Raw genomic sequence first — 21,615 nt, 5'->3', positions numbered from 1 at the left:
CAGATAGTAAGAAAAAAAAGTTCTGCAAAATTCAGCACCATGTGCATTTCATAGACATCTGCCAGTAGCCTAAGAATCCACTTTTCTTTCTCATCCCACCCCTGGTGTTCCTTTTGCCTTCATGATGAGAGAGACTGATTGATCCATCCCAGTTTTATCTTGTTTGGAGTGGTGACTGAATGAAAATACACTGGGATCTATCAGGGTCACCCAATATGTCTCTCCATGATGGAGTCAAATAGCATCAGGGAAACCTCCCCTTCTGCAGCCCCCACTTACAGGAAAGTGAAGGCAGTAAGCACCTTAAATAAATTATCTATTTTAATCTTCCTTGTGAGACAGATAATATTAATATTATATTCCTATTTTAAAGATAAGAAAACTGAGGCTCAGAGAGGTGAACAGCAGCTAGTACCGTAGGAGGGTGTGAACTCAGGTCATCTGACTCTAATACCCACAACACATTTGGCCCAGGGGAAATCCCATCTTTATGAATTATTAGGTCAGTTCCAGGTCTTGCTGGTCTGTCCAGCATTGTGTAAACATCTGTCTGTTTCTGTACATTTCTTCCTGGTTAGACTCACAGTACTGATGTGGGCAATTCCTAGAAAGTCAACAGCAGATCCAGGTACTCTATATTGTCTCTCTCTCAATATATTGGACACTTACCCTATGCCAGTGATGGCCACTGGGGCCATGCAATGAATAAGGCAAGCATGATCTTCATCCTCAAGGAGTGTGTAATCTAGCTCTTCTAGCTCTTCTAGCTTCATAGCTCACAAACCTGACCAAGGATATTAACATAGTCAAGAAACTCTCTTGACTATGAGAATAACACATGCAATGATGTGTTATTCAGCCTTGAAAAGGAATGAAATTCGGACATATGCTGCAATATGGGTGGATCTTGAAAACATTACGCTAAGTGAAATAAGCAAGACACAAAAGGATGTCTACTCCATGATGCCGTTTATGTGAGGTACCTAGAATAGTCAAAGACACAGACAGAAAGTAGAATGATGGTTACTGGGGCTGAAGGAGAGGGTGAGCGGAGAGTGAGTATTTAATGGGTACAGAGTTTTAGTTTGGGATGATGAAAACGTTCTAAAGATGGATAGTGGTGATAGTTGCACAGCAATGTGAACATAATACCATTGAATTTTACACTTAAAAATGGTTAAAATTATACATTTTATGTTTTGTATTTTTACAATTTTTTTTAAAAAAAAGGAAAAGAAAGCCCCCTTGGAACCTGCTAGACGAAAGTTTCCTGGATGAATGGGGGAGTTGAGATCACCCTCTATAAGCAATTCTCCTCCAGGCGCGCCCCTGCTGCGATCCCCTTGTTCTAGCTGAATCATCGTTGGTCTTCACAAGATTCATTTTTAAATATTAAGAAAGTCATCCTGCACACTGGGAAAATGGATGTAAACAAGAGAGAAAGTTCCTGCCCTCAGGGGCTTGCATTTTAGAGGAGATCAGATAACAAGCAAATTGCAAACCTACACCCCCAACACACTCTGTTTTGGCCCTGTTTTATTTTTATCCTTAGTATTTAACACAATCAAACATAATACATTTTTGTTAATTAATCCTGTGTTCCTGTATCCTTCCATCCTTCCACTGATACCAAAGGGTATCAGGTGGGATTTCATTGTGGTTTGATTTGCATTTCCCTAATGATTAGTAATGTCTAGCATCTTTTTGTGGATTTGTTGGCCTTTGTATATCTTCTCTGGAGAAATGTCTATTCAAGTTCTTTGCCCACTTTTTAACTGGGTTATTTTGTTGTTGACAGGAGTTCTTTATATGTATTGGATGTTAATCCCTTATCACATACATATATTATTTGAAAGTATTTTCTCTGATTCTGTGGGTTGTCTTTTTATTCTGTTGATAGTGTTCTTTGATGCACAAGTTTTAATTTTGATGAAGTCCTATTTATCTATTTTTAATTTTGTTGTCTGTGCTTCTGGCATCATATCAAATAAATTACTGCTAAATCCAATATTCGTAAGCCTTTCCACCATATTTTCTTCTAAGAGTTTTACAGTTTTAGCTCTTACATTTAGGTCTTTGATCTATTTTGAATTAATTGATTTTATTTTGTTGATTTTATGGGTGTAATCCTGAACTCAGAATAATACCAGCACATAACAATCATCACAATATATGTACCATGAATAGAAGTTAACCAAAAATGGAGGATAATTTTTTAATTTGTGATAAAATTTTTTAATTTGTGATAAAAGTTTGTGATAAATTTCTTAAAGAAAATAAACGGGGTTCTGTGATGAAACAGGGAAAAAATACTTGTAGAAAGAAAGGTAAAGTAACTTGAGGTGTGTGGTTTTTAAGTTAGTACATCAGGTAAGTTTTTTTTTTTTTTTTTAAATAAGATAATATTTGAATTGACACCTGAAAGACAAGAAGATGTCCATGGAGTCGTCTGGAAGAAGAGTATTCCAGGCAGGGGAAACAACAAATGCAAACACTCTGAGGCAGGAAAAATCTTCATGTGTTGGGGGAACAGAAAAAACCAATGTGGCTGAAGGAGAGTGCATGAAAGAGGGAGTGGTTTCAGGTGAGGTCAGCAAGGTCAGCAGTGACCAGATCCTGGAGGATCTCACAGTCCATGTAAGAAAACTGGATTTTATTCTTAGTGTGATGAGAAGCCACTGAAGCATTTTTTTTCTTTGTAAGATTGTTTAGCTTTTAAAATTATGGTAAAATACACATAACACAGGACTTACTATCTTAATCCTTTTTAAGTGTACAATGCAGTGATAAGTATATTCACATTATTATACAACCATCGCCACTATCCATCTCTAGAATTTTTTCATCACCCCAACCTGAAACACTGTTTCCATTAAACAACAACTCCCCATTCTTCATCCTTACCAACCACCATCTACTTTCTGTCCATGAATCTGACTACTCTCGGTAAGTCAAGTAAGTGGAATCGTATGGTATGTATCCTTTGTGACTGGCTTATTTCACTTAGCCTAATGTATTCAAGGTTCATCCATGTTACAGTATATGTCAGAATTTCCTTCCTTTTTAAGGTTAAATAATATTTTGTTGTGTGTATATATCACATTTTGTTTATCCACTCATCCATGATAGACATTTGGGTTATTTCTTTCCTTTGGCTATTGTGAATAATGTTTTTATGAACAGGGTTATACAAATATCTCTTTCAGACCCTGCTTTCAATTATTTTTGGCATATACTCAGAAGTGGAATTGCTGGATCATATGGTAATTCTATGCTTAATATTTTTAGGAACCAATGTAATGTTTTCCACAGTGGATGGATTTTACATTCCTGCCAGCAATGCAGAGAAAGTCTCACTTCTCTACTTCCTCCCTAACACTGGATATTTTCTGTGTATTTTTTTTTATAATAGCCATCCCAAAGTGTATCAGGTGGGATCTAATTGTGGTTTCAATTTGCATTTCCCTAATGATTAGTAATGTCTAGTATCTTCTTGTGGGCTTACTGGCCTTTGTATATCTTCTCTGGAGAAATGTCTATTCAAGTTCTTTGCTCACTTTTTAACTGTGTTATTTTGTTGTTGATAGGAGTTCTTTATATGTACTGGATATTGAATATATACATATTATTATATATTATATATTATATATATTATTATATATATATATAATTTTAAAGTGTTTTCTCTGATTCTGTGGGTTGCCTTTTTATTCTGTTGATAGTGTTCTTTGATGCACAAGTCTTAATTTTGATGAAGCCCAAATTATCTATTGTTAATTTTGTTGCCTGTGCTTTTGGTATTATATCAAAGAAGTTATTGCCAAACCCAATATTCTTAAGACTTTTCCCCATATTTTCTTCTAATAGTTTTACAGTTTTAGCTCTTACATTTAGGTCTTTGATACATTTTGAGTTAATTTTTGTATATGATGTAAAGGAAAACTCCAACTTCATTCTTTTGCATGTGGATGTCCAGTTTTTCTAGCACCATTTGTTAAAAATACAAAGTCCTTTTCCCATTGACTTTTCTTAGCACCCTTGACAGAAATCACTTGATCATACAAGCCAGGGTCTATTTCTGGGCTCTCTGCTTTATTCCATTGGTCTATATGTCTGTGTTTATGCCACTACAACACTGTTTTGATTACTGAAGCTTTGTAGTAAGTTTTGAAATCAGGACATAGGAGTTCTCCAGCTTTGTTCTCTTTAAAGGTTGTTTTAATTGTTCAGAATCCCTCCAGGTTTCATATGAATTTTAGAATGGGTTTTTCTATTTCTGAAAAAAAAAACAAGATTGAAATTTTGGTAGGGATTACACTGGAACTCTAGATTGCTTTAGGTAGTATTGACAGCTTAATAATATTAGGTCTTAAAATTCATAAACATGGGCTATATTTCTATTTATTTATGTTTTAACTTCTTTCAGCAATGTTTTGTGGTTTTATGTCTTTCACCTCCTTATTTAATACCTTTGTATTTTATTGTTTTTGATGCTACTATAAATGGAATTGTTTTCAGAATTTCTTTTCAGATATTCAATGTTAGTTTATAGAAATGCAGCTAATTATTTGTGTTCACTTTGTATTTTGCTATTTTGCTGAATTTATTTGTTAACGCTAACAGTTCTTATGGATTTTTTCTGTTTTCTACATATAAAATCCTGGTAGCTACAAATAGGAATAAATTATTTTATTCCTGTCCAGTTTGGGTATCTTTTCTATCTTTTTCTTGCCTAATTGCCCTGGCTAGAAGTTTCAGTACTATGTTGAATAGAAGTGGTAAAAGTGGGCACCCTTGTCTTGTTCCTGATTTACAAGAAAAGTGTTTCATTTTTCACCATTGAGTATAATGTCAACTGTGGGTTTTTCATATATGGCCTTTATTATGTTGAGTAGTTTGTTGAGTGTTTTTATCATGAAAGGGTGCTTAATTTTGTCAAATGCTTTTTCTGTATCAATTAATATGATAGTGTGGTTTATTTCTCTTCATTCTGTTAATGTGGTATATTATATAAGTGGATTTTCATATGTTGAACCCCTCTTAATTCCAGGAATAAACCCCATTTATTGGTGTGTGTGTATATATAGATATAGATATAGATATATATCTCTTTTAATATGCTGTTGAATTGTGTTTGCTAGTCTTTTGTTGAATATTTTTGCATCAATAGTCATAAAGGATATGGATCTGTAGTTTTCTTATAATTTTTTTGGTCTGGCCTCATTTTTATCAGTGTAATGATGGCTTTGTTGACTGAGCTAGTGGGTGTCCTTCCTCTTCAAATTTTTGGGAGAATTTGAAAAGGAATGGTATAAATTCATCTTTACATGTTTGATAGAAGCCAGCAGTTGAAGTCTTTTACATTCACCAGTTGAAGTCATTTGCAAAGTCAGGGCTTTTCTTTTAGGGGAGGTTTTTTATTCTTAATTCAATCTCTTCATTAGCTGTAGGTCTATACAGATTTTCCATTTATTCATGATTCAGTCTTCGTAGGTTGTGTTTTTGTAGGAATTTGGAATGTGTCCATTTTATCTAGGTTAACCCATTTGGCATACAATTATAGTATTTTTAATTTTTATAAAATCAATAGTAATACCTCTAGTTTCATTTTTGATTTTAGTAACTTTTCTCTTTTCTCCTTAGTCAATCTAGCAAAATACTTGTCAATTTTGTTAGTTTTTTTCAAAGAACTAATTTGGTTTCATTGATTCTTTTTCTACTTTGTCTGATATTAATATAACCACCTCAGTTCATTTTTGGTTGCTATGGACATGAAGTATCTTTTTCCATCCTTTCACTTTCAGTCTAATTTGTGATCAAAAGTGAGTCTCTTGTAAGCAGCATATAATTGGATCTTTTTTTTAATCCATTCTTCCAATCTATGCCTTTGATTTATGAGTTTAATCCATTTACATTTAAAGTAATTACTGAGGCTGGGTGTGGTGGATCACACCTGTAATCCCAACAGGTTTATAGGTTTGGGAGGCCAACAGGTTTGGAAGGCCAAGGTAGGCAGATTGCTTGAGCTCTGGAGTTTGAGACCAGCCTGAGCAACATGGTGAAACCTTGTCTCTTTTCAAAAAGAAAAAAAAAAAAGATAAGGTAATTCCTGATAAGAAAGGGCTTACTTTATGCCACTTTGTTATTTGCTTTCTCCATGTCTTATAGCCACTTGTCTTTCATTTATTTTCTTCTTTTTTCTCTTTTTCTTTTTTTCCATAGGGAGGAAGACTTTTTTCAGGACCATAGATACAGGCACCACTTCAGTAGAGTCTCGCAGTTGAAGAGAGAGATTGGGCTTCCTGCAGTTGAAGAGAGAGATTGGGATGAACTCCAAATACAGCATGAGCCACTGGGAACTGAGAGCCAAGGCGTAGGGTGGGAGTCAGTTGATGAAGCTCATTTCATTCTTTAGAATCTTCTTTGTGGTTAATCGACTTTCTGTAGTAACACGTTTTGATTCCCTTCTTATTTCTTTTTAGGTATATTCTATAGATACTTTCTTTGTGGTTATCATGGAGATTATCCTTAACATCCTAAAATTATAACAATCTAGTTTGAGTTAACACCAGCTTGGCTTCAATTACATACAAAAATTCTACAGTTCTGTCACTGCTTTACTTTATGTTATTGATGTCATAAATTGCATCTTTATATATTGTATACTTATTAACATAGAATTATAATTATTTTATGTATGTCTTTTAAATCCCATAAAAAATTAAAAGCAGAATTATGAACCAAAATAACAATAATAGTTGTATTTTTGTTTGCCCATATATTTACCCTTACTAGAAATCTTTCTATTTTCATATGGCTTTTAGTTATTATCTAGAATTTTTTCATTTCAACCTGAAGGACTTCCATTAGCATTTCATGTAGGGCAGACCTATTGGTAATAACTTCTGTCAGCCTTTGTTTATCCGGAAATGTCTTAATTTGACCCTCATTTTTTTTTTTTTTTTTTTTTGCAGTTGCAAGATTTAATATAGTGAAATAGAGTGAAAACAGAGCTCCCATACAAAGGGGGTGGACCCAAAGAAGGTAGCTGTTGCCAGCTCGAATGCCTGGGTTTATATCCCAATCATTGTCCCTCCCGCTGTGCTCTCAGGCAACAGGTGATTGGCTGTTTCTTTACCTCTTGTTTTTGCCTAATTAGCATTTTAGTGAGCTCTCTTTACTATCTGATTGGTCGGGTGTGAGCTAAGTTGCAAGTTCCATGTTTAAAGTTGGAAGCGGTCACCTTCCCAGCTAGGCTTAGGGATTCTTAGTCGGCCTGGGAAATCCACCTAGTCCTGTCTCTCAGTACCACCTCTAAATAGGAAAACCCAAGTGCTGTTGGGGAGCTTACCCTCATTTTTGGTGGACATTTTTGCCATTTTGATGTACAATTCTTGGTTAAGAGGTTTTTATCTTTCTTCAGCACTGTAGGTGTATCATTTCACTGCCTTCTGGCCTCCAAGTTTTCTGCCGAGAAATAGGTTAATAATTTTATTAAGAATCCCTTGTACATGGAAAATCAATTTTTTCTTGCTGTTTCAAGAATCTCTCTTTATTTTTGTTTTTCAACAGTTCGATTATGTGTCTAGGTGTGGACCTCTTTGAGTTTATTCTACTTGGAATTCATTGAGCCTTTGACTGTGTATGTCCATTTATTTCCTCAAATTTGGAAAATGTTCAGTCATTATTTTTTTCAAATAAGCTCTCTTTGTTCCTTCCTCTCTCTCTTCTACTTTTAGGACTCCCATAATGCCTACGTTGATGTGCTTGATGGTGCTCCATAAGTCCCTTAAGTTCTGTTCACCTACCTTCATTATTTCTTTCTGCTTCTCAGACTCAGTAATTTCAAATGTCCTATCTTCAAGTTCACTGATTCTTTCTTCAGCCTGCTCAAGCCTGCTGTTAAGCCATCTAGTAATTTTTTAAATTTAGTTATTCTATTTTTCAGCTTCGAGTTTCTATTTGGCTCTCTTTTATAATTTCCTTCATTTTAATAATATTTTCTCTGTTTTTTGCATATAACTGTCCAGTTGTTTCACCACCATTTGTTAATAAGACTATACTTTCTTCACTGAATTGCCTTTACATCTTTCTTTTAGTTGTTCTTTTATTTATGGGTCTATTTCTGGGCTCTGTATTCTATTGCCTTCAACTATTTATCTACCTTCACATCAATATTATGCTTTCTTGATTACTGTAGCTTTCTAAGAAAGCTTGAAGTCAAGTAGTGTTAATTCTTCACTTTGTTCTTTTGCAAAGTTGTTTTGGCTTTTCTAGGCCCTTTGCATTTCCATGTAAATTTTTAAAATCAACTTGTCAGTTTTGCAAAACAAAGGGTTGCTAGAGTTTTTATTGGGATTGTATTAAATCTATATTTATAGATCTATAGATCAACTTGAAGAAAAGAATATTTAGACTTCTAACTCATGAATGTGGTATATTTCTCCATTTCTTTTTTTCTTGCTTGTTTTTTTCAATTTTTTTTTATGAGATAGGGTCTTGCTCTGTTGCCTAGGTTGGAGTGCAGTACTACAATCGTGGCTCACTGATGACTTGACCTTCCAGGCTCAAGTGATTCTCTGGGCTCAGCCTTCCGATAACTTGGGATTACAGTCACAATTTCTCCAATTCTTTAAATCATTAATTTCTTTCAGCGATGCTTTGTAGTTTTCGGTATGTAGGTCTTTTATCAGATTGAACACTGAGATATTTTAAGCAGGAGATGGGCATGGTCTACTTTACCTTCTAAGGTTAGAATACAGCGCTGAAAGAGGTCAAAAGTGAGAACAGGGAGGCATATTATGAGACTACCACATAGATCAAGCAAGTATTGATGGTGGCTTGAACCAGGATGGTGGCAGCAGAGACTGAAAAAAGAGCTGATTTGAGATTTAATTAGGTTGAATCATATGGAATTGACATTTTTTGTATGTCAAAGAAGGTATAAATTTGTCAACTTAATATGTTTCAATCTAATGTTTTGGAGCTAAGTCTGGACTTAGGATCTGCTAGTTGATTCAGTGCAGGGAGCTAATCACAAAAAAAGGGGAATGCTGACTTTTAGGTGCTTTGCTAAAGCAACTGAGTGGACGGTGATGCCATTTCTTGAGATTATGAAGAGTAAAGGGGAAGGAGCTGTGCAGCCCCATATTCTCCCTGCCTTTCTTTTTATTCCAAGTTTTTTTTTTTTCTTTCTTTCCCCCATCTTTACCTTTTCAAGGGACACAATTATCACAGGCTACATGTTTACTTTTAAACATGCATTTTTCCCACCTGGCTCTTTGTCTGACATTTTAATGACTTTGCTGGCTTGGTTTTTCATGGAGAGGGCATACGGAGAGAATATATTTTCTGTGCACAGTTTGAGGTTCGTGTCTACTCCCTTAATGCTAATGCCATAGCAACATGCCCTTAACTTTTTATATCTTTGAGCCCAGCCCTCATCTGGAAGGGTCTGGGGCACATTTTCAAGCAATTTGGTGCCGATCATCATGAGACTCCTGAGTTTATGGAGGGAAGGCTAGAAATGTATGCTTGAGTTTATACTCAAATTACTATCCTAAATGACTCCATGGGGGGTTTCTTTTAGGGGTCACTGAGAGCCAGAGTGGAATGTTTTTCCTTCTTCACTTTATCCCAGGCCTTGGGGCACAAGAACCATAAATGCAGGTAATGTGTTTTATAGCCAGATTCTCTAGGTTCATTTTTTCACTTCTCTCCCCACCCCCAGTGATATCCATGAAACTCCACAGAGTGGCTACAGACTTATTTTGTTGCAGCCCCGTTTCTACAAAGGCTAAGAGATTTGGGTGACTGATCAACATAGCACGGTGCACCTAAGAAGCGTTGACACTTCCTGTTCTTGTCTCAGCCAGGCATGAGGGATTGCCCTTAAGCCCAATGGAGAGGTCCAAGATGAAAAGGGTTTATAAGGTAGTGAGCTCACTGTCACTGGAGGTGTTAAAGCAGTGCCCAGACAACCACTTGACAAAGGTGTTTGTAATGAAAATTTATGCATCCAACAGGAAATCAAACCACAATCCTTTAAGTTTCTTTACAACACAGACTTCTTTTCTGAGACTATGATATCCCTTCATTGCTTCAACACATATTTATTATCTACCATGGGGCTGGGAATTGCACCCTGAGGTACAACAGTGAACAAGATGGACATAGGCTCTGTGCTTCAAGAGTTTTCAGTCTAGTGAAAGTGACAATAATAAATAAGTAATAAATAAATGAGGTGATGAAAATAGTTGTGGCTACCAGGTATTTTACATGGGTTATTGCAAAGGTGCTTCCTAACACTACACGATCAAACCACACTTTATAAATGATAAAATGCAAGCTCAGAAGTTTGCATAAATTGTCCAGGCTTACACAGCTGTTATCTGCTATAGCTGCAGCAGCAGCCCAGGTCTTTGGGTCTCCAGGGTTCATACACTTAACTATGTCTCTGGTTAAGGTTCTTACAAGACCAAGCAAGCACTCAGGTCCTCAAGGCCCAGCTCTCCATGAACGCTACCCTCAATCTTACCTCAAGAAAGGTAAACAGTACAGGTCTCCCCTCCCCTGCTCCCGTCACCAAACATATTAGTCCTCAGAGGCCTTCAAATAAAAAACATCTCTCTGCCTTATGCAATTAACTATGCCAGCTCAAAAAAAAAATAAATTATAATAACATGTTTTACTTAAAACCTGAGGCTTGATACTTGCCAGATCTCCCACTGCCATTTTAAAAGTGAGGAGTGGGAAAGGAAAGGCAAGAGGGTTGATGAAAGCCCTACTGTGTGCTCTGCCCTGGAAGGGGGTAGGTTTGGGCAGCTGGAGTGTGGTTCACAAATGAAATGAAGAATATGCTACCTGTCCTTCACAAACTTAAAATCTAATTGCAGAGACAAAAAAGAGATGAGCAGGAGGCAGGCAAAAAAGACCAAGGAAAGGACTAAAACGTGGCATCTGAGCTATGCATTTTTCAAATCCTGGACCTCGCTGCATGTCTTTGGACAAGTCCCTTTGCCTGAGTCCTGATTTTTTTTCATCTGTAACAATGTTTTCCAGTAGAACTTCTAGCGATGATGGAAATGTTCTATGTCTTCAGTGTCCAATAAGGTAGACACTAGTTATATGTGGCTTTTGAACTCATGAAATGTGATTCATGTGATTGAGTTCTAGATGGCTAATTTTACAAAATTTTAATTATTTTAAATTCAGCCACATGTGGCTAGTGACTAGGGTATTGAGCTACATAAATCTAGAAAGTGAGGAGTTAAGAGGCTTCATCTATTCCAAATAATATATTGAGAAATATATTAGAAATGTGCATTTTGCCTCTAGAATTGTCTTGAAATAATAGAAGTGGTGAAACATTTGGGTTGCAGAGACAGGAGCCACATCCCAGCTTTAACACATCTAGTTGTGAGGCCCTGGACAAGTCCCTTAGCCTCTCAGCACCTCAGTTTCCTCATCTGTCAAGTGGAAATAGTAATAGTACATATTTCACAGGGTTGTTGGAAGAACTAAATGGCATAATAAATGGAACTCACTGAGAATAGTTCTTGACACTTGGTAAAAGCTCAACAAATGTAGCTGCTTTTTAAAAATTATTGTTGTTATTATTATTAATGTGACTCAGCATTACCCAGCCTCCTGGAATCACACTTTGTTCCCCTAGCAACTCACTCTTCACCAGCGAGCCTTCGGGAACCTCTGAAAGCCATCTCCCTTATCTTAGTTGAAAACCTGGAAAGATGAAGGATGAGAACCCAAGTCTACGGGACCCTCTGTATGCAAAGGACATTTACATTGGTATTGAGAGTCTCTTCCTTTCCAGCGCCTAGCAATACATGAAGAGACTTTAATGTCCTTATCAACTTCAGCACCCCTGAGACCTCTGCAGAAGGGATTAAGATTGTTCTTGGGTTTTCAGATTAAATGATAAGCGCAGATTGATAAGATAATGATTAGAGTGAAACATTCAGATATTTTTATCTGTAAGATTTTTTTCAGGCTGCTAATAAAAATTGAGATGCGCTTGACAATAAACACAGAATTTCCTTCTTTTTCTTTCTTTATTTCCAATGCCTTTAAGAAGGAAAAGAAAAAAATCATGCAAGGTATGGAAATCTGTTCTTAAGTTGCTTTAGATTCAATTCAGTGTAATGGTTACTATGGAATTTCTGTATATGGACAATGCCCTGATTAGTGACAGTGATGTCACCAACTCAGTTTGTACCCATGGCTAAGTGTCTTCTTCTTTGGGCTTCAGTTTCTCCATGAACACAACAGAGATTTGGACTTGGAGTGGAAAGCGGTTCCTTAACAGCCTTTTCAGCTCTGAAAATTTAAGTTTTGACAGCACCCTTTCTTTTTGAATTGACAAGATGACTGAATCAGAAAGGATTGATCATTAAGCAACATTCCCACTTTCCAGGCCTTGAAATTCACAGAATAGTAGTCAAAAACTCAAACACCTTCCATGGCCAAGCAGGTCACAGAAATGAATGAATTGGGCTGCATAGACACTATGGTGAACTGAAGAGCCTATAACTATATCTAAAGGAGGCTGTGACTGTATCTCTGCAGGTGATGTTACCACATTTTGAGAACATTTATGGAAAGATCTTCAGCTTTTCCAAGGAATACCGGAAATATGTTTTGTTTTATTTTGTTTTTAATCCTCATTTTAAATGTTAACCCAAAGAAAACAAAAACAGAAACTTCAGACTAAGCAAAGATTAGTGTAGGATGAACACCATCCTCACCCCCGCCCCTCCAATACCAGGTGTAGATGGTGGAACCAAAAAGGCCTGCATCTGGGCCAATTCTTGAAAGGAGATTTTTAGAAGAAATCCAGATATCAGGCTGGTTCTTTGAATCTGACTCTTTCTGCTAAAAACCAATATGATGACCTTTGGCCAAAAAACAGTGAAGTCCAACCTGGACTGAAAACTAAAAGTAAACAAGAATCCTGCTGTTTTCCAGGAGCTGGCTCCTTTGTATAGAGAGTCGACTATTGCACTTCATCAACCTTCCAAGTAACTAAATCCCAAATTTCCTGGTTATCTTGAATTCCTGGGTGTCAATATCATTAAGAAGTTCCCACACTGAGTCATAGACTCACTTTCTCAGAATCATTGGGAAACAAACATCCAAGGGGATGCTCAATTCCCATCTAAACCATCCTGCAAATGGAAGAAGCTGGGCTGCCTTTTACCCCCTACCAGAGCAGCCTGTCTATGTCCTCACAGCATTTATCACAATCCACGATTTGGAAATATTTTGGTTTCCTTGTTTATCATGTGCATCCTCAACCCCACTAAAATGGAAACTCCACAAGATTGGGGCCCATGCCTAACTTGTTCACAGGTATATCCCCAGCTCCTATAACAAAGTCTAGAACAGTAGGGCTCCAGATAGATATATTTGCTAAATAATGGATTAATGAATGATTGTCGAGGTCATATTTCAGTGTTTCCAGAAACAGGCAGCTTACTACTTCCCAAAGCAATCCATTATTTTATCAGACACTTTTGCCAATAGAAAGTTCTAACAGAGGTCTGAATTTAAGTGATTTCCATTAGCCTGTTTTATCTCTTGGGATTACACAAGCTAAGCTTACCTCCTCTTTTAACTCCCAGGCTCTAATTCACAGGTACAAAGTCTCTTTGAGTCTGGTTTTTGGTTTTGGTTTTGTTATTTTAATTCAGGCAAAATGTGTTCATTTCTGCCTGTTGCTCTCCTAAAGAGGGAGAATGATGATTGAAAGCAGGAGAGATGCAAAATCAGGACAAGCGGGAGTCAGTAAATCAGAAGTCCTGAACACAGTGTGTAGTTGACAACCTCACTGGCACTCTTACTTTCAATATGTATTTTAAAGCCAGATGGTCTGGTTTTTCAAAATGTGCATTTCTCAGTCACGTTTGGATACACACATTGAAAAATAAGCCTGTATCTTTGGCCCTAGCCACATTTCCATGTGAATGCAACAGAAGGAGCCATTGGTTATGTACTGAGAGAATGTCTTGGCCCTGCCAGCCTTGAGATTCTAGGACTCCATGAAGAACACCAACCACTATGTGAGTGTGAGTGTGTGTGTGTGTGAGTTTGAGTGTACAGATGGGCTTTTCTCCTAAACACATGGCTCTGAAAATGCCTTTCAAAGGGTTCAGACCCAGTGGCCCAGAGCCAAGGAGCAATGGGGCCAGGAATGGTGATTCTGTCCTTGAATGACCCGCACCTCTTTGGTGTCCTGAAGATAATTAATCTTTATGGAGAACAGGGCTATGCTTCTGTTGCTTCGCAAGCCTCCTGCTTAACTGACCAAGCCTGTTAGTTATCTGACAAAGTTTGGATGGAGTGTTGATCAGGAGGCCCAGCCGACATCCTCCTGAGGCTTAGACATCAACTGCATGTCTTGCTGGAACCCACATGCTACTCACCAGGACTTTGCACTGGGAAGCTCCAGTGCCTCAGGGGTCGGAGGTGACTTTCAAAGCATCAGAAAACCAGAGGAGGAGGAGTAGATACAGCATGGTGTGTGATCAGCTGAACCTCTATATGAAGTAGAATAAAAACAAACAGCAAATACAGCTGGAGACTGCACACTTGAATATTAGGCAAGCTTTTTTTCCTAAAATTAATTCTTGAATGAGAGGGAGATGGGTTATATTTGAATCTGCTTGAGGTCTTTCATGTTGTAAAAGGCTTTCTCAAATACTTTATTTTGAGCAAACAGTACTATTTCAGGAAAACAAGTTAGCCTAAAATAACTTCAGCCAGCTGGTTTGGAATGCTAAGAAACGTCACCTGACACAATCAGTAAAGAAAGAGGACAAAGACATTTAAAACAGATTTAGTCATTCTTCCTGGGGGTATGAATTCACAAGGGCAAGCTTTAAATGTTGTGCACACGCCTTTAAACGATTGGTTCAAAAAACAATATAGTAAGTTGTTAATGATGAGGATAGTGAACAGTACTTGGGCATTAGGATAAAATTTCCAATGATAACATCATGCACAGATTCAAAAAATGCAGTATCTAGGCACACAGAACATGTTGAAACAATAAAAAAGCCAAATCCAACAAGAAGACATAACAGCTATAAACATACAGGCACCTAACAACAGAGCCTCAAACTTTATGAAGCAATAACTGACAGAGTTAAAGTAAAAATAGACAATCCAACAATAATTATGAGAGCTTAAATACTTCATTGTATACAGTGGACAGAACAATTAGATAGAAGATCAACAAGGAATAGAGGACTTGAACAGTACTATAAACTACTAGACCCAACAGACATCTATAGAATACTCTGCCCAAAGCAACAGAATACACGTTCTTCTCAAATGCATGTGGAACTTTCTCCAAGATAGACCACATGTTGGGTCATAAAACAAGTCTCAATACACTTTACAAGGTTGAAATTATACAAAGTATGTTATTTGACCATGATGAAATGATGTTAGAAATTCATAACAAAATACATTCGAAAAGTTAATAAATATGTGGAAATTAAACAACTTTCTCCTACCTAAACAATGGATCAAATGAACAAACCACAGGAGAAATCTGAAAATACTTTGAGATGAACGAAAATGAAAACACAACATGCCAAAATTTATAGGATGCAGGTAAAACAGTGCTTAGAGGGAAATCTGTAGTTGTCAATGCCTTTAAAAAAGAAGAGAGATCTAAAATCAGCAACCTAAATGTCCATCTTTAGAAACTAGAAAAAGAAAAGCAAATTAAGCCCAAAGCAAGGAGAAGGGAGGAAATAATAAAGATTAAAGTGGAAATAAATGAAATAAATACTAGAAAAGAAATAGAGAAAATCAATGAAATCAAGTGTCAGGTCTTTGAAAAGATCAACAAAACTGACAAACCTTTAGCTAGACTGACCAAGAAAAATCAGAGAAAAGACTCAAATTACTAAAACCAAGAATGAAACAGTGAACATTACTATGTACCTCACAGGAAAAGTGGGTTATTTGTGCTTTTGTAGATATCAGTACGCTAACTCTAAAATGTATATGGAAAGGCAAGGAACTCAAAGAGTCAATTCTGAAAAAGAAGAACAAAATTAGGGGACTGCTACTTCTTGTGCTCCAAGACTTAACAAAGGTGTCAGATTTTCTGTATAGCTGTCTTTGATTCTCTCGTTAGTTTTCAGCTTCTCTCAGTCATGTTCCCATGAGAACCTGTGCAAAACTTCAGCAGGACACTTACTGCACTATACTGTGTGATCTGCATCTTGAAGACACAGATGGCATCTTTTTCTTGTACCCAGGACCCAGCAGAATACCCAGAAGAGAAAAGATGCTCATAAATGCTATTTTGGATGGATGGATGGATGGATGGATGGATGGATGGATGGATGGATGGATAAATAGATGGATGATGACTTTAGAATCTTTATCAGTGCACAGATTGATGAGGCAGTGTGGTTTCTTATATGCTTACCAAGGAAGAAACACTAAATGGGAAATCAAGAGACTCCCCACCAATTCTGCCATGACCCCCCATATGGCATTTGTCAAGTCATTTCCCATTTCAGATCCTCAGTGGTGCCATCTGGAAAATTTGTGCGTGTTAATAGATGATCTCTAAATGTCATCCACTTATCAGCTCTATAATCCTAGGACTAAGCAGGTTCTTCTATGTCCAGTCCATTTAGCAGTTGATGGAATTGGCCTTTTAAAAGCCAAATTTAGTGAACCTATTCATTAAGTAGTCAAACCAGCTGTGTACCTATACACAATACTCTGTCTCTCTCAAAACTTTTGTACAACTTAAACTCAGTACCCTTTCAGCCCCTTTCGTAGAAAATTAACATGGCACTCAATTGGCATTCACAACAGATTTTTGGCACAGATAATTTGTCAGCCACAGCAGTGTCACCCTATAAACTGGCCCTAAATTCCATTTTCTGTTACTGATGGGAAAGGACATTGTAGATGGGAATTTTTGGGGTATCTCAGGTTTGACAGGCAGTCACATGGGTAAAAGAAAAGGGCAAAGGTATTTAAAATCATGGGTCCTCCCGTAAAACCTGGAGATTGTTTTTGAATGCACCATAGCAGAGAACAGAACTACTCAGTGCTTTTTTGTCTCTCAATTTCAGAGACATTCTAGTTCAACACTGGATTATTTCTCAGAGATTTTCTTAACACAGAAAGTAAATGGCTTGTTCCAATTTCTGAACTTTAGCCGCCCTTCTTTATTTTTGACCAAGACACCCACTCAATTTCTCATTCTGACTCCAGCCACAAGAGGTTTGACCAGGACTTAATTTTTAACATTCTTGCCTGGGCCAACATGGTGGTTCAAATCTAATATTTGAACACATATTCTTGAAATTATTTACTTATGGTGTCATTGCAGCAACATTAGAACATTTTCCAGGGGAGCTGAGGGTGACAGAAGCTCTTCATTCTGCCATCCTAAAAGAATATAGTCTTTGTTAGGAAAAGAAAAAATTCAGCCTTTAGAGTAAGGATGTTGGCCATCCTTCTACTGGTTTCCTGGAACTCGTTGTTCTTTTTTTTCTTCTTTTAAAATTTTTTATTGATATATAATATTTGTACATATTTGTGGGGTGCATGTGATATTCTGATACATGCATACAATGTGTGGTAATTAAATCAGAGAATTTAGGGTATCCATCACCTTGAACATCTATCATTTTTTTGTGTTGGGAACATTTCAAATATTCTTTTCTAACTATTTTGTAATATAAAATATATTGCTGTTAACTATAGTCACCCAACTGTGCTATTCCACACCAGGCCTTATTTCTTCTATGTTCTTATTCTAGAAATGTTACAGTTAAAATAATCTATAGCTTGAATCTGCATTTTTAAGCATTATTTTATAGCAATTATACAAAGTGTTTTCTTTCAGTTGCTATAAAAAATTCTTAAACATCATTTAAAAACCTAAAATTTTAGGTCAGGCATGGTGGCATGCACCTGTAGTCTTAGCTACATGGGAGGCTGAGGCAGGAGAATTGCTTGAGCCCTGGGTGTTGAGGCTGCAGTAAGCTGTGATTGTACCACTGCACTCCAGCCTGGGAGACAGAGCAAGACCCTGTCTCCTAACAACAGAAAAAAGAACAACTAAACTTTAATAGTTTTAATATAGCTATGATTTACCATTTCCATAATTTGATTTCACACAGAGAAAAACAAAACTGGATACTACATTAAAAAGGAAAAAAAAAGAGAATTCTTTCTCTGCTTTTTCAGGCAGCTCACTATGAGGCTATTACAAACCAATGGAAGCACATTTGGTGAAGAGTACAGGCCCACCAGAGGATGCCTCTGTATGTATTTGGTTGACACTCTTGGGACATATTTTCAGAATTGTAACTACAATGTCCATTCCATTCCAAGGGCCTGAGAATGTCACCGGCCAGAACAAGTTGAGTCCCTAGTGTGTTGACCCGCCAGTGCTCTCACTGACCCACTAAGTGACTGGGTACAAATAAAAGAGGAGGATTTTAATGTCTGGCTGTCTGGGAAATAAAAGGTCAGAGGATTGATTAGCACCATCAAGCCTTGATACCCAGAATTATGGAGAGGAACAGTGGCTCGGACCTCTAAGTGGCACCACCACTGACTTTCCTGCACCTTGAGGGATTCCCCCGTCCCATTCTTCATCCCATTGCCCCTTTTGTGCCAGTCTCTTCCTCTGTGAGGAAGTGGTTTGAGAACCTTAAAAATGAATCCAAGGAATCCTTTTTGTTTGCAGCAGTTTTCTGCAAGCAACATCTGTGTACATCTTAGTTGTCACAGGTCTGGTCAAATGTAGATGAATAAATTTTAAAAATAAACAACTACAAAAATACACAAATTAGCTGGGTGTGGTGGCACACACCTGTAGTCCTAGCTACTAGAGAGACTGAGGTGGGAAGATTGATTAAGCCCCAGAGGTCGAGGCTGCAGTGAACTGTGATCATGCCACTGTGCTCCAGCCTGGGCAACAGAGCAAGACCCTGTTTCGAACAAAGTCAGACCTAATATCAGCAGATATGGTGAGGGCTAGAGGCCAGAAGGAGGGATAAAAGGAATGGGGCATGGCCATAGGACTAACTCTCCCATCCTTCAGCATTGTAGCTCCATCAATAGGCCGTCCCTGCCACACTCTCGGCTAGGAAAAGGAAGTGGTGAGGACACCTTTCACGTTTATGTCATTGCTTCCCATAAGAAGTTTAGTCATTCCTCACCACCAGGACTTAAGCACCTAGGGCCACCTCACCTCATGATAGAAAATGGAATCATAGCAGATAGGCAGTTATCATACAAAAATAAGTAATAATATAAATAGATAGACAGATGGATGAAAGATAGATGGAAAGATAGATGTAAGTAGACAGATGACAGAGTGATGATAGATAGATAGATAGATAGATAGATAGATAGATAGATAGATAGATAGACTGATTGATAGACAGATAGATAATGGTGGGAAGAAAGGAAGGGAAACAGGAATAAAAGGAATTGAAGATTATGGTTTCCTAACAACATCCACTGGGGTTGCAGAGCATAAACCTTCTCCTATCCTGAAACTCTTCTTTCTTGGCAAATTATGAAAGAACATAGCCTTCAGCTACTACTTGTAGAGTGAAATACCATGTCCCATAGTGCACAGCTCCCCATGTCTGGCTTAATCACCAGGAGGGCCCATCAAAAATACACCTTCCCAGAACCCATCTCAGAGATCTTGACTTTACAAATCAAGGGTGAAAGATGGGAGAATATGCACTTGTGTGCTCCCTCTCTCTCTCTGTCTCTCTCTGAGTTCCCTGCTGGTTTTGGTACTTGGAGAACCATAAGGAATGTAAAAGAAAACCAGGCATGGGGACTTCTGTCCCAGAGATGTGTAAATATGATTGGATTCTCATTCTAATACAAGTGCTTCTGAGAAAATGCTTGACATGGACCATACTGCAAGCTAGAGCTGAACCCAAGCTCAGCTACCTACTCACATGGACACCTTGGCCACCAAGTTTCTTGAGTCTGAAGTGGGCATACTAATAGCCTCTATTCCATAGAGTAGCTGAATGGATAGAATGAAATCTATTCACACGTGAATCGCTTAGCTCAGGCCCTGGGACAAATAATGAGGATTTCATAAAAAGGAGTATATCATGTTATTCTTATCACAGCCAAGTTAGAAAGTCAAGCCTTATTCAAGTGCTGTGAAAGATAACAGAAGGAAGAAATGTTCCTTGATATTAGTTGAGGAAAATATAATAGTAGTAATAGCAGTCTAAAAACTCTTCTGTGCTTGAAGAGTTTTTAGAGAAATGAAATCATTAGTCTCAGACAGTAAGATCATTTTTCCAATCCCCCATGGTTATCACAACTGAGGGCTTTAGTTATCACAACTGAGGGCCAAACTGAGCTCTACCCATGTGTAAAAGAGGGGCCAGAAGCGAAGACTGGACATTATTAAGACTGTGAAGTTGGACTTATCTCATCTCTGCTCCTGGTTTGGTTGCCTTGGTCTGATACCAGATATTTCCACTTCTTAACCTTCCTTGAGCCTTGCCCTTCCTCCCAGGAAAAGACTAGTAAGTTCAGTCCCAGTGTACTATAAATGCATAAGACCCCTGAAAAGCTCATTCCCCACTGCCTCCTGAAGATTTCCACATTTCTGAAAAGTAAAAGCTGTAGGTCAGGTGTGTTGGTTTACCCTACAATCCCAGCATTTTGGGAAGCCAAGGCAGAAGAATCACTTGAGGCCAGGAGCTCAAGAGCAACCTGGGCAATGTAGCCAGATGCCATCTCTACAAAATTTTTTTAAAAATTTGGTGAGTGCAATGACATGCAACTGTAGTCCCAGCTGCTCAGGAGGCTGATGTGGGAGGATCGCTTGAGCCTGGGAGTTCAAGGCTGCAGTGAGCGATGATCACAGCACTACACTCTAGCCTGGGCTATAGAGTGAGACCTTGTCAGGTAAATAAATAATAAGTGCCTTAAACCAACAAGATGATCTATCATTGAAGAGCACATACTTTTGGATTGGGGGAAGGTATTCTGAGTGAGGCAGGAGCCTCATCTGTGGGTGAGCTGCTGTGGGTAAACACCAGCTCACCCACAGGAAGTGAGCACCATTTGTCCCAGGTGGGCAGCACTTCACAGTTTAGCAAACTCTCTTGCCCCATTTTCTCACTGTGCTTCTCAGCAGCTTTGTGATGTAGATAAGGAAGAGGGAGCCAGTAGTTAGAGCCAAAATAGCCCTGAAAGATGATCAGCAGAATTCCCAAAGCACAGGTTACACATAATACATGCATGCCCATGGGCACAAGCACCACCTGCCCTCACAGAGACGCTTGCAGCCCCTATCCTATCCCTCTGATTTGCTATAGAAAAAAAAAAGTGTCCCTGGGTCCCAGGGTCTTTAATCCCTCTCTAACCCTTGTCAGCTCCTTTTTAGGAAACCACAGGTGAACCTAGGTCTCAGAATCTTTGGCAAGCCATAGCATCTAGCTAGGACTTAGTAACAACTTTTTTGGTTGGCATTATACTTATTTTTTCTATTACTTTCTATTTATGCCAACTGATTTTCCATGTATGGGAGTGCAAAAATACTCCTTTTTAAAAAAT

At 37.8% G+C, this 21,615-nt stretch overlaps 1 long non-coding RNA gene across 1 annotated transcript; it reads right to left on the bottom strand.

Moving 5' to 3' along the window:
- Positions 1-962: 962 nt before the first annotated feature.
- LOC123570527 (uncharacterized) lies at positions 963-14,557 on the bottom strand. Its single transcript, XR_006694784.2, has 3 exons — positions 14,442-14,557; positions 7,352-7,467; positions 963-6,302 (listed from the first exon to the last, which is right to left on the bottom strand). It is a non-coding gene; the product is annotated as an uncharacterized lncRNA (long non-coding RNA).
- Positions 14,558-21,615: the final 7,058 nt, after the last annotated feature.

This window comes from Macaca fascicularis, chromosome 20 (genome assembly GCF_037993035.2).
Source record: "Macaca fascicularis isolate 582-1 chromosome 20, T2T-MFA8v1.1".
NCBI classification, from domain to species: domain Eukaryota; kingdom Metazoa; phylum Chordata; class Mammalia; order Primates; family Cercopithecidae; genus Macaca; species Macaca fascicularis.
The sequence above is the reverse complement of the archived record's forward strand: the minus strand, read 5'-3'. Positions and strand labels throughout refer to the sequence as shown.